Genomic DNA, 12,904 nt, shown 5'->3' with positions numbered 1-12,904 from the left:
TGGGAACCTCCCAATAAAAGAGATAACAAAATAACACAACGAAACCAAAATTAGTAACAAAACCAACCAAAACCAAATGTTAGTAAAGAAATTAAACAGTCCACTTAACCTAACCAAAGTCTTTCAGCGCAATTATCACCAAAACACAATAATTAAGATTTACTGAGAGCTGTACGCACGCAGCACTGACAGATCATGTTTTTAGAGCATAAACTAAACAGCAGATGCTCGCTGCAAATAGAAAATGCACATATTAATCTCATCCCAGCATTAACAGTCTCATACTGCAATATGAGTTTAGCCACTTCATCAGCTTGATCCACAGCTCAAACGGAGCTCAGGACGCCACCACCACCGACCCTCATCTCTTTCCGACACACCTCCTTCATTCCAGCAGCCAGAAAACCACGTCACCTTTGGCGTGCACACCTTTAATCCATCAATAATCACGGGAGGTCGGACCTAACGGGGAAGGGGAAGGCGCTCCGCAGAAGATGCGTTCACGCACACCACCACAGTGGGAAACCCGACCACCAGCCCCAACTAGAGTCCATAACCCAGTTACATTTTCATCATGACTAATCACTGTGGTTTGTCTGGTCTGAAGGTCAGTTTGAATGTTTATTGTTTTCTGTCTCCATTAACCCTGAGCTTGTCTACTGGTATCTGTGGTTCTGCACATATAAGGTACAATAACATAATAATTGCAATAATAGAAATGATTAGATTGTTGTGTCTCAGCAGCCTGGTGAGTCATGACAGACAGCTGCTCATCCATCCATCCAGATAGATAGATAGATAGATAGATACTTTATTAATCTCCCAAGAGAAATGTAATTTCCCATATACTCAAGATTTAAAGTTATTAGGCAAAAAAAGGAATAAAAAAAAAAAAAAAATCATCGTAAAATAAAATAAACCAAGTTAGTAAATAGTACAATCTGTCATCAAGTGTGTGTGGTTGTGTGTGTGTGTGTGTGTGTGTGTGTGTGTGTGTGTGTTTGTTGGGGGTGGGGAGGGGAGATTTCCTCTTTATCCTTATCTGTGTCCACCCCCTCAGGACTGGGCCAAACAATGATTACTTGCTCCAACACACTCATTGCTCAGTGGTTTCAGACTCGTATTTGAACGCAGCATGCAGCCACGCGTCTCGCTCGAAGAAACATCTTGGAAACTGGAGTCTAACGATCGCAGCTGAGAACTGCTGGATTTACTGGACCAGAGCCAAACCAGAACCGCCATGGAAGAGCAGAACCAGGACCCGAATCCGTCCACCAGAACAAAAACAGAACCACCCTCTGGTTCCGCCGATCTACAGGTCAGTGTGGAGGAAACTAACAAAGAGGGTCGTGCTCCGACTCTCTCCGCGCGTTTAGTTTTTCCCCAAACTGGTAAAATAAAGACTCAACGTTTGTTTTTCGTGTTTTTCCGGGTTAAAAAATCAATAAAGCTGCTTTCCCTCCGTTTTTAGGAAGGTTTTTTATTCGTAAATCTCGCAACTTTTCCAGACGCTAGACGGAGGCTATGGAAGGCGAAATGGGCCATAATTAAACGGAGTTGTTGTAGTTTCTAAAACCCCTTTTCTTTGTTCATATGTGTAAAGAAACGTGTATAAAATGTAAATTAGCGTCTTTTACATGCTAATTATGAGGTATTGTGTTTAGAAATGATTCCATCTTAGAATAAAAATGTAACATAAAATGTGGGGAAAGCAAAGTACTGTCAATACTTTCTGTATGTACTTCATCCTCTGTTTTTATCACGTCTGACGATTTAAAGCCTTACATGTAGGATTTTTACCAGCAGGATCCAGAAACAAGCCGGGTAGATGCAGTCTTTTGGGGGTTTTGGGAAGATGGTGGGAGGCTTCCGAGAAGCTGCCTCTTGGTCTCAACCCTGAGTTTTTCCTGTTTTAGATGACTCATAAATATTCCAGATATGAGAGATGCTCCATCTAAAGTAGGATGATCACTGTCTCTGCTGATAAGAGCAGGTTTCTTCTAGAAGTTGTCAGGGCTCCAGAGAAAACTACAGTGTTCAGCAGGATTTTGGCAACGTTCTCGACCAAAGCAACTTGAACTGTATTGATGTCCGACTGGTGTTAGCGGGTGTCATTACCACCAACATGAATTCCAATCTGTCAGGTAGAAAAAGTGGAGAGTTGTTGCGTGATGAGTTTGGGACATGTCGGGCCCCATAAAATCCATTTTATTATTTTCTTTTTGCCAAATTCCATTTTTTTCCCTTAATTTTGTTCTTTCCGTGCCCTGCGATGGACTGGCGAGCTGTCCAGGGTGTACCCTGCCTTTTGCTCAAAGACTTCTGGGATTGGCTCCAGTTTCCCTGCGACCCTGAATAGCATTAAGTGGTTATGAAAAGAAATGAATGAATGAATGAATGCTCTTCCCGTTTTAATTTTTGGTAATTTTCCTTAATATTTTTTGGAAATCCCGATTTTTTTTTTCTTTTTTTTTTAAATATACTTTTTACTCCTATATCACTCCCAAAAACATTGGGTTTTTTATTTAAAATACTAAAATGTACACAAATTAACAGAAATTATTGATGTGACAGACATGTCCTCAATACAGTATCGTACACATTAAGGAAGTACATTGAAGTTCACCAAAACACGCACTAAGTTATGGAGTTAAAGTGATCAACAGACTTCATTAATACTGAACCATCTTGCAAAATAGAGTGCATCAAAAACAAGCACCAAGTAATTAAACTTTAGTTAAGTTGTCATAAAACAACAGCAAAAGTTTTCAGGCCTCTCCAGTAGTTTGCAAGCTCCATATGAGTTGGTAGAGGGTTCCTGGAAACACATTGCTAATAGGCCACCCGCTGCTCACTGACCTCTGCTGACGGGTTAGCCATCAGCGCCAGTGTTGAGTAGGCTTCAATCTGCGTTTCCATTGCTGGAGCATGTCTAGGATCAAAGACCCTGATCAGTCTGTACACATCTCTGGCTGGATGTCTGTCCCAATGCTTTGAGAACTTTGTGAAAGCCAAATGAAAGGCATCATGAAGATTGTCCAGCACATTCCTGCTCTCTTGTACACCCATTTTCCTCAGTAGCACATCTGTCTTGGGCCCATAACCACACATTTTTGCTGTTCCATGTACTAAGTAGGAGCCAAGAACCTCCATCACATTGTGGGTCTGTGGGTTCCTTCCAGGATGGTCAGGGAAGTCATCACTTTGGAGCAGGCTTCTGAGATGTAGGTTAGCTTGAGAATGAGGGTCTGCACCTTCTCCGTTTCCAACTGGCAGAAGATGTTCCTGACTGACATGCCTGTTAACTCTTCTGCCAACAAAAACTGTCTGTACAGGTGAACATGCTCTGCATGATATTTGACAGCCTCAAACCAGCTACTCCATCTGGTACACACTGTCTCAGGAGGAACCTTGGCCTGCACACACTCTTTGTTCATGAGGAATGTCATCCATCTTCACTTTCTGGCAGGCTTCTTTAAAAAGACAGATCTCATCCATGTCACAAGTGAGGTAGCATCAGAAGTATTATTAATGCTGCCAGGTCTCACCCACCAGATTGATGATATGGCAGAGGCAGGTAACATGGACACTGTTTGGCATCACTCCTCTCAGGACGTCCCTGCATTATTAAGAATAACAATAACAATATCAATGGCTGTTCTGACATGATTTGGATTTGATAACTTTTATTTTGAACATGTAAATTAAAATGTCAGGAAAAAAATAGGTAAAGTAAATTGACAATATTTTAACTTCTATTACAGTTTTTTATTTACATGAATACTTTAATTTACGTTAGAGAAAGTATCTTATTGTCATGTCAGCCAGGTTCCCCAATTGGATGAGTTTTTCCTATTCTGATGCATAATCTGTGAAATATCCTTTCATAAAAACCTATATTCAGTTATCTTATTATATTTTAAAACACGTACGTTTTCAGTGCCTGAACAAAAAAACTGTTAGCCACATTAACTTACCAATGACAATGTTTAGGACACTGCAGTCTCTTTCATTAGTGGTCTCTTCCACAACAATAGAGTACAAAAAAAAAAAAAAAAACGCTAATACGCACGTTTTAACTCGAAAAAGTGCAATTTCCTGGTAATGACTCCTTTAAACTAATGTGGGAGAAAGACCTTAAAGTGGAACTATTATGTGCATTTCAGGCTAATTTATTTTTATTTCTGAGACCAGAAGGGCTGGGATTGATCGAGTTATTGTCACAAATCGCTTTATTTACTTCAGACCGACCCTCTCCGTAGTCTGTCAGATCAGCCTGTGAGCAAAACGAGTGGATTGAGACTATTCCGGATTAAGCCCTGCCACCGCGCTACATCGGGAGCGTGCACCGCACCTGTTTTCGCCGTCATTGTAACATCTCATACACAGAAGGATTACGCTAATATGAACTCAATAAAAAAACAAAATACAATATGAACACATAGCATACAGCCCTACATGTTCGAATCTGAATCAGACACTGAAAATGAAGTGGAAAACGGCAACCCACAGCAACGAATGCAGCAGGATGTCTCTCTTTGGTAAACTCTCCAGCCATCGTTCAAAATAACTTTATCCGACGTTTTCCACCCGCCTGATGTATTTGTACATGCCCTAGTTAACCAGTAGAAGGTAACCAATCACCGAACCTTATCCCCCGGGATGTCACAAGGATTTCGAAGTAGAAAAAACTCTAAAACGACGCGTTTTTCGTCGCCATTGAAACTGAATGGAGAGCGTGCTGGAACTCAAACTCAAACTCAAACATGCATTTAGGTGATAAAAAACAGTGCCGTTCACATGTCTGATGAGGATTCAACACTTAAACACTGTAGATAGCTCAGAAAACTCAAAATACCATAATAGCACCCCTTTAACAAGTGCGATTGCAGCTACAGCAATAACACCAAAGCGACAATGGAGCAACAACCTATAGTTAAACATATTAATAGGTAAATAGAAAAGATAAAAGTAAAGTGTTAACAGAATATAACATCTTTATATCTGTCTGGACGAAGAAAAGAGGCCCCGAGAGGCCTTGCAGTGGAGTCATAGGGTTAAGGAGTAATGTAAATACAGAATAATGTCAAGTGAGCAATATGATTCCAACATGAAACCTTAAGCAATACTAAACCCCATATACAGGATGACATCAAAGACCAAGATTTACAATCACCCATTACTTTTAGAAGGCAGAGAGCGGACATATTCCAGAGCTTTTTTGGGATCAGTGAACTAACGTTTACCTTACGTAATCTCTGGTGCGCGGGGTTGATATCAGGGTTGATATCCGATGCTCAGAAGCTGAGAGATGGTTGCACACATGAAGGTGAAAGTATCCCAGCCCTTGCAGCCCTCTGGGTGGCCAACAAAATGCAAATTGTTCCGCCGACGCCTGTTCTCCAAATCATTCACCTTCTGTTGCAAACTTTCCACCTCGGTTCTGGTCGCTAGTGGATTAGCCTCCAGTGCTCTGTTAGCGTCCTTGAGAAAGTCAATGTGGGATTTGGCATTACCCAAGTGGGTGGCCAAATCAAATAGCTTAGCCTCCACGGCTCTAGTCACAGCCTGCATTGAATTGAGTTTACTCTCCTTCACCTCCAACGTTTCTTTAAGCAGAGCATACATTTTAGAAATATCCTTAGCCATTATTTCCGTTGTGGAGCTGCCGGTGTCTGAAGGCTGGGGTGGTGGTGGGCCATCATTGCCCTTCTGTGCTATGTTACTAGCTTTAGCGGAAGTGTCCTGGCTAGCCCCTTCTTGGCGCTGTAGATTTAGGTTTTGTTGTTGGCTGGGCATTTTGGGTCTGTGGGCCAATTTTTCTGATTTTTGAGGAATTAGCTATTTTTCGAACAGGAAAATTTTGTGACTTATACCTACCCAGATAAGGCAGCTAAAAGATTAAGCTGTCTAAGATGCGGAGCCCCACGACTACGCTTCCATCTTCAACGCTTGCATCACGTCGCCTCTCCCAACTTTTTGTATCATTCTTATTTACAGGAGAAGCTGAAACTGAAGGAGTGCTGTGTTGTGCTAAATTCCATCCACTTTAGCAAGGTGAGTTGAATGAAGTCAATTAATTTTACAATTATGAGCTTATAGTCAAGTTAAAAAAAAAAAATTCAGGCGAAATTAACTAAGTCTCAAATATAACCTGATATAAACTGATTTCTTTCATTTTTATTGTTAAAATTAAGGAGACACCAGTGGGTCATGGGAAGAAGACTGCTAAACTGAAGGTTTGTCATGGTCCAGCTTCTTTAATTAGCAGAGGGTTTTCATCCAGTGGGTTACTAGCATATGCATGCTATTTGCGAGCTTCTCGGTGCTAACACCCCCATCTCCTTGCTAGTGGACATGAGAGAGAGTATCTAATCTAGTGGGTCACTAGGCTAGATTAGCTCATCATTAGCATCCTCAAGCTAGGTAGAGTAAGTTATGGCCTTCTCATTTGTAATCAGTAGCTGCTGGCGCTGGCTTATCAATTATCAGACCATCAACTAGCTTCAGAATGTATATATCTTCCTGAAGCAATGAGCTAGATCTAGTCTTGATCTTTGCCCAAAGATTTCTTGCTAGAGATTCATGAAGCTGCAGAGAAGACTTAAGTCTCAACATTTCGCTTCTCTTCTGTACACCTCAGATTTCCTATAACTTTGTTACTCGGTTACAATAACACTTAGATATTGGTGGGGTTTATTATTGATAAACATGGAGTTGACGACAAGAAAGCTGATGATTTGGGAAGAGAACACGGAGATGTAATGAATAGATCTACAGTTATTTTCCTACTTCTGTTGCTAAAGTCCTTTAGAGGAGGGTCTCTGGAATGTAGAAGATAAAATTAAATCTGTGGAGAATAGTTTTTGATCCATTAGTTTGGTTTCAGATGTCTCAAGTGTCTTCCTGGGGATTTCTAAGTTATTAAGAGGCAACTCACCTTTCAAGTGTGTTATAGTGCATGCCACAGGTAGAATTTATGGTGACTGGGTTTGATCTTGTTAAAATAAAAAGTGTTTTAACACGTAGTTAAAGTGTTTACATTTAAGTCAACTTGTGTATTGGAAGCAAGATTCCTGAGTCTTGCATGTTCTCTGGAGAATGCCATTTGGATGAGTGAAGGTGAGGATTGTTGGGAGCCTTTTGGCGTTCCTTATAAGACTGGTTTTCTCTAAAAGAATATGTTCCTTTTAGTCATAAAGAATAACATAGTTCCTGGCTGAGTGTTGAAGGGCAGAAGTACCTACAATTACCAATATGGTCATAAAGTAATTCTCTTTGGATCTGAAAAATTCCGAGCAAAATTTTCCAGTTTTGAAATGAACCTGGATGGTTTTACTTTAGCACACCCAGGCAGCACCCTTCTTGGAGCTTCCAACTCAATCTGTTGGCTTCCTTCTATAGGCTATTATGAATTGGCTTTCATTATGTCTTTTTTTTTTTCCTGTCTGTAAAGTGTCTTGAGATGGCATTGCCGCGATTTGACGCAATATATAAATAAAATTGAATTAAATAAACCTAAAAAAGAGAATATATGGAAGTTGAACTTACTACACTACACATACCAAACATATCAAATACCAATATGGTCATAAACCTAAGAGAATATATGGAAGTTGAACATAAGTAAAGGAAAACAAAACTTCAAATTCATTTTGAGCTGTACAAACATTGCATGCAAAATTATAAAAATGCAAGGCTAGAGAGCAGTATGTCTCTCAGATGATTAACAAGAATGTCTAGGTAGACCAGGAGTCCAGACCAGGGGCCTCATTTATAAAGCTGTCGCATGCACAAAACCCGGCATACGCCAGTTATAGTCAACTTTTGTGATTTGTCAAAACACAACGTGACGGTAAAATGTCCCTACCTCCATGCCAACTCTGACCCTGGCATATGCACAAAATCTGGAAAAATGGTAAATGGCAACACCAAAGGCAGGAAATGAAACCAAAGAAATGGTGTGAAATTTGAGGCATTTGTTCAAAATCAAATATAAACTTTTACGCTGAATGTTGTACATTAACATCATTTGCAAAAAGGAAAAAAAAAAAAAAAAGAAAATGCACATTCGATATTGTTACTCCACCACGGAAGACTTCAACCACTAAAATCTGTTCTGAAACGAAGCAGTTCTACATGTCATAAAATCCATTTTACACAATAAGTCGTACAGAAGCTGCCATAATAATAAAGGTCTAAATGAATAATTACATTAAAATGAATGGCCGACCTGCAGATGTTCAAAACATGAAGTGATGGTTGGATATAAAATGCACCCAAATGTGTAAAGGCGCACAGTGACTTATCTGTCCCTGCGGATGAGCGTGGAGACTCTGGAGTCGAGCCCGGCACCTTCCAAAGGGAAGTGACTGACAAGTCGGGGCTGCTCACTCCTTTTTCCAACCCAGAGTGCAGAACAGAACTATGTGCGCCACAGCCTGACACACTGTGGTGTTGTGGCCATCGGGCAGATGAAGTTCTGGCGGAGGTGCCTCGATGCACAGGAGGAAACCTGTTGTACAGCTGTAAAATGTGCAAGATAGTGGAGGCGCGACAACATGGTTCTAAATGGTGTCAGTGCTTTGCCTGGGTTTACCTGCACAATCATCCAATCTGAATGATTGTGTTTTCAATCATCCTCTCACGTTGGAGCCAAACGCTGCTGCTTTACTCAGCATCCAGAAGTGATGCAACACATCAGAGGTGGAGAATTCTGATTTATTCACAGGTTTATCTTTAGTGTAATTTCTGTCAGGGTAGTGTTTATTTCTCTCCATCTCCTACACCTCCTCCTTGATGGCAATTATTGTGTCCTCTGTGAAGACAGAACAGCTAGGGCACAAGGTGGAATCACCGACCACGTCCGACAAGATGTTCCCTTACATGCGCAAAATTTAGTGTTGATCCTGATTTATAAAGCGAAACAGGCGTGGGATGTGCGTGCAAACTTCTTTGTAATTTCTTCGTGTTTTTTTTGCGATGGATTTCCTGTTTTCCGTACGTACGCCACCTGTAGTCAGCATTGCTATGCACAGTTTGTGCAAACCTGTCTGCCATGATAAGGAGGATATGGAACTAATGTTATAATTAAGTTGCTAAGTTCCTATCACACATGCAGTCTAGGAAAGACCAGAACAGAACTGAGCAGCAGATTTGAAGTTGGCAGAAAACTGCTGTTCTTCTGGTTATATGACAGACAAAAAAATGATATGATATATGACATATCATTTTATATCACATGACAGCTGGCCTGTCCATATAATAACTTTGTGTTGTTATATTATAAAGCTGTCTATAGTTATGTCATCATCCATCTTATTTATAAAATATTTCTGTATGAACATTGCGCATAAGCTGGAATTTAAACAACTGAACTGCAAACCAAACTGTTTGCTGTATGGGTCAGATAAATTGTATTAAGATTGTTTTCTTGTATGCGATTCTGCATCACCATGAACATATCACCTAAGTATTGTTTTTTTCTCTGTGATTATAGAAAGGTGGAAGCCAAAAGAGACCCAATCATTGCATCTGTCAAAAGTGTAAGAACGTCTCCAGTGGTCCATCACACCTAAGAAGGTATCAGAAGACTCAGACTGGAAAGAAGCCATACAGATGTGATCAGTGTGGGGCAGCTTTCAGTCAATCGGGTCATTTAAAATCCCACAAACATATTCACACAGGGGAGAAGCCATACAAATGTGATCAGTGTGGGGCAGCTTTTATTCAGTTGGGTAATTTTAAATCCCACAAACGTATTCACACAGGAGAGAAGCCATACAGATGTGATCAGTGTGGGGCAACTTTTAGTCAACCGGGTCATTTAAAATCCCACAAACATATTCACACAGGAGAGAAGCCATACAGATGTGATCAGTGTGGGGCAACTTTTAGTCGATCGGGTCATTTAAAATCCCACAAACAGATTCACACAGGAGAGAAGCCATACAGATGTGATCAGTGTGGGAAAGCTTTCAGTAATCCAAGTGGTTTAAAAATCCACAAACGTATTCACACAGGAGAAAAGCCATACAAATGTGATCAGTGTGGGGCAGCTTTTATTCAGTTGGGTAATTTTAAATCCCACAAACGTATTCACACGGGAGAGAAGCCATACAGATGTGATCAGTGTGGGGCAACTTTTAGTCAACCGGGTCATTTAAAATCCCACAAACATATTCACACAGGAGAGAAGCCATACAGATGTGATCAGTGTGGGAAAGCTTTCAGTAATCCAAGTGGTTTAAAAATCCACAAACGTATTCACACAGGAGAAAAGCCATACAAATGTGATCAGTGTGGGGCAGCTTTTATTCAGTTGGGTAATTTTAAATCCCACAAACGTATTCACACAGGAGAGAAGCCATACAGATGTGATCAGTGTGGGGCAACTTTTAGTCAACCGGGTCATTTAAAATCCCACAAACATATTCACACAGGAGAGAAGCCATACAGATGTGATCAGTTTGGGGCAACTTTTAGTCAATCGGGTCATTTAAAATCCCACAAACGTATTCACACAGGAGAGAAATCATAGACTGTATCTAAAAAGATGGACGGAGCCTCCATGACGTCAGCCATAGGTTTTTGAAGAGAAGAGCTGAATTGACGCTCTGTGGGCACCTCCTACCATCACCATCTTTGCAGGGTCATGCATGTCATCTCTCCTGGAAAATACAGATATGGCAAAGAGGTAGAGCTAAGAGGGGGCTGTGAATGTGGTGGTGAACGATTGACATCAAGCGAAGTCCGAGCTGCCTGTAGCTCAAAGCTAATCGAGATAACCTGGAGCTAGAAGGAACAAACCTGCCAATTGAGGTATTCTGTTAACAGGCCAAAGACTGCTGCTGTTCTCCAATCTTCTCACTTGAAGTGGGAGATCAGGTACCTGCCAATCAAAAGGACATGCCCCTATATCTGCCGAATTTTGAGATTATAGATTTATATTATGTACCTTTAAATGGAGGTGGTAGAAAAATATTCACTCCTCCCACAGTAGTCATGAAGGTAAGCCTGACCTAATGAATTTAAAATCTACTTTAGGCCCAGGCTGTAAACATGTTTAATCTTGCAGTGAAGTTTTTTTTTTTTTTTAACATGGGAGTCTATGGGGATTTGCTCTGCTCTGTCTACTTCCTGGAGGCAGCGTTCTGTTTTTATGCTCCTGATATGTAGAAGAAACTTTCAGAAACCTGCAGGGCTGTTGAAACTCTGCTGCTTTAAATCAAGATGAAAAAGATTTCATTTGCTGCTATCAAAGTAACTTAATTCCTCAAACTGATTTTATTAAAAACCTTTTTAATCCCTTTTTATTTAGACTTTCTTTTTCTTTAAAGCATTTCCTTTGTTTGTTTTTCATGCTCTCTGTACCTTCCTGTAATGTTTTTTAAATTTACACTTTGCTGTACAAATAAACCTGCCTTGGCTTGCTTTCATCAGCTGCTTCTGAAATAAAATGCCTCACTAAATCTTCTATTCTTATTGTTATACTCAGAAGAATCTACGGACACCATTCACACATCTTCAATATTATTATGGTCTTGTCATTTCCAGAGAATCCTTGGGCTCATTTGTACTTGTTTTGGATTTTTTTTTCTGACATGTCATCATATTATTGTTGAATTTATTGTATAATTCCTATAGTTTTTCCTCTTTTGCCTCTATAGTCCTGTCTGGCTTTTTGCAGTAACATACTGACTAAATGCATGTTTATTGTATGCTTGTTCATTTTTTTAAGTCAGTTTTTATCAAATTAAAGTTAAATCTTTTATCTAAATTCCTTTCCCAGGATCTTTTTATTTGTGAACGATCTGCCACTTCTGTCATAATCAGTGTGAATGCGAATAATTCATGTTTCTCTTTATTCTTTTACTGTGAATGTCCATTGGTTAGTTATGCCCATAATGCCCATTAGTTCTGTTGTCGCTGGAAATTGACCAATCAGAAAAGATGACAAATCAGCCTCCCAGTCTCCTCTTCTGGAGTCTCAAAACCTTAGCAGTCGAGCGGGCAGGTCGGTGCAGCTGAGTGAGCAGTGACAGAGTTGAGAGCGTGCAGGTTACAGCCGCGAGGACATTCGGCCACATAAGTGTCAGTGGTGGACTGATAGGCTCTCATGAAAGTGATTCTCTGCTTGCAAATACTGTTATTCCCTCAGTGCAGAAATGCGTCTACGCAATGTGTGTTTTCACTCGCAGGTACTAGCTTGCATGCTCGTATCATGTAAACGCGCCTGGTGTTTACTGTGCGTGCATGCGGTTGGTTTTCAAGTGTGCCCCTTTTGTAACTGAAAAATACACCATATGTACCTCTGTTCTTGTCTGCTCAAAGGTGGCGCCAGATAAAGGTGACTGCGGGTGTTGCTGCTGACATCTTAAGGATGGGTTATCCAGATCAACTAAGTCCTTTACAGAGGAGAAAGATCACAAACACACATATCCTCTGTTGCTTAACCAGAGGACAGAGCCCTCAACCTCCTCCTTTATTTATACTTTTCATGCACACACATCAACATAAGAGCACACATACATAACTGTCTCATAAGTCAACACCCTCTCATGTTCTTTTTACTTTCAACTTCTATAAACACCCTTAACAACTGTAATGTCTGAGGGCACTTTAGTTGTTCAAGCCAAACATATAACTTGTGAACCTTTCAATCTTTAACTTCATTACAGGTTCGGTAAAAACATCTGCAACCATTTCTGTTGTTGTGCAATATTTGATAGCTATCATGCCATCACTCAATGCAGAACAAATTAAATGATACTTAATATTGACATGTTTGCACCTCTGGTGACACACTGGGTCCTTTGACAGAGCAATTGCTACTTGGTTATCTTCATAAATTGTTTCTGGTACAAAATGGCATCCCTTATCCATTTCTTTCACTAACTGTATA

The sequence above is a fragment of the Telmatherina bonti genome (assembly GCF_933228915.1).
Source record: "Telmatherina bonti genome assembly, chromosome: 18".
Lineage (NCBI taxonomy): Eukaryota > Metazoa > Chordata > Actinopteri > Atheriniformes > Telmatherinidae > Telmatherina > Telmatherina bonti.
The sequence above is the reverse complement of the archived record's forward strand: the minus strand, read 5'-3'. Positions refer to the sequence as shown.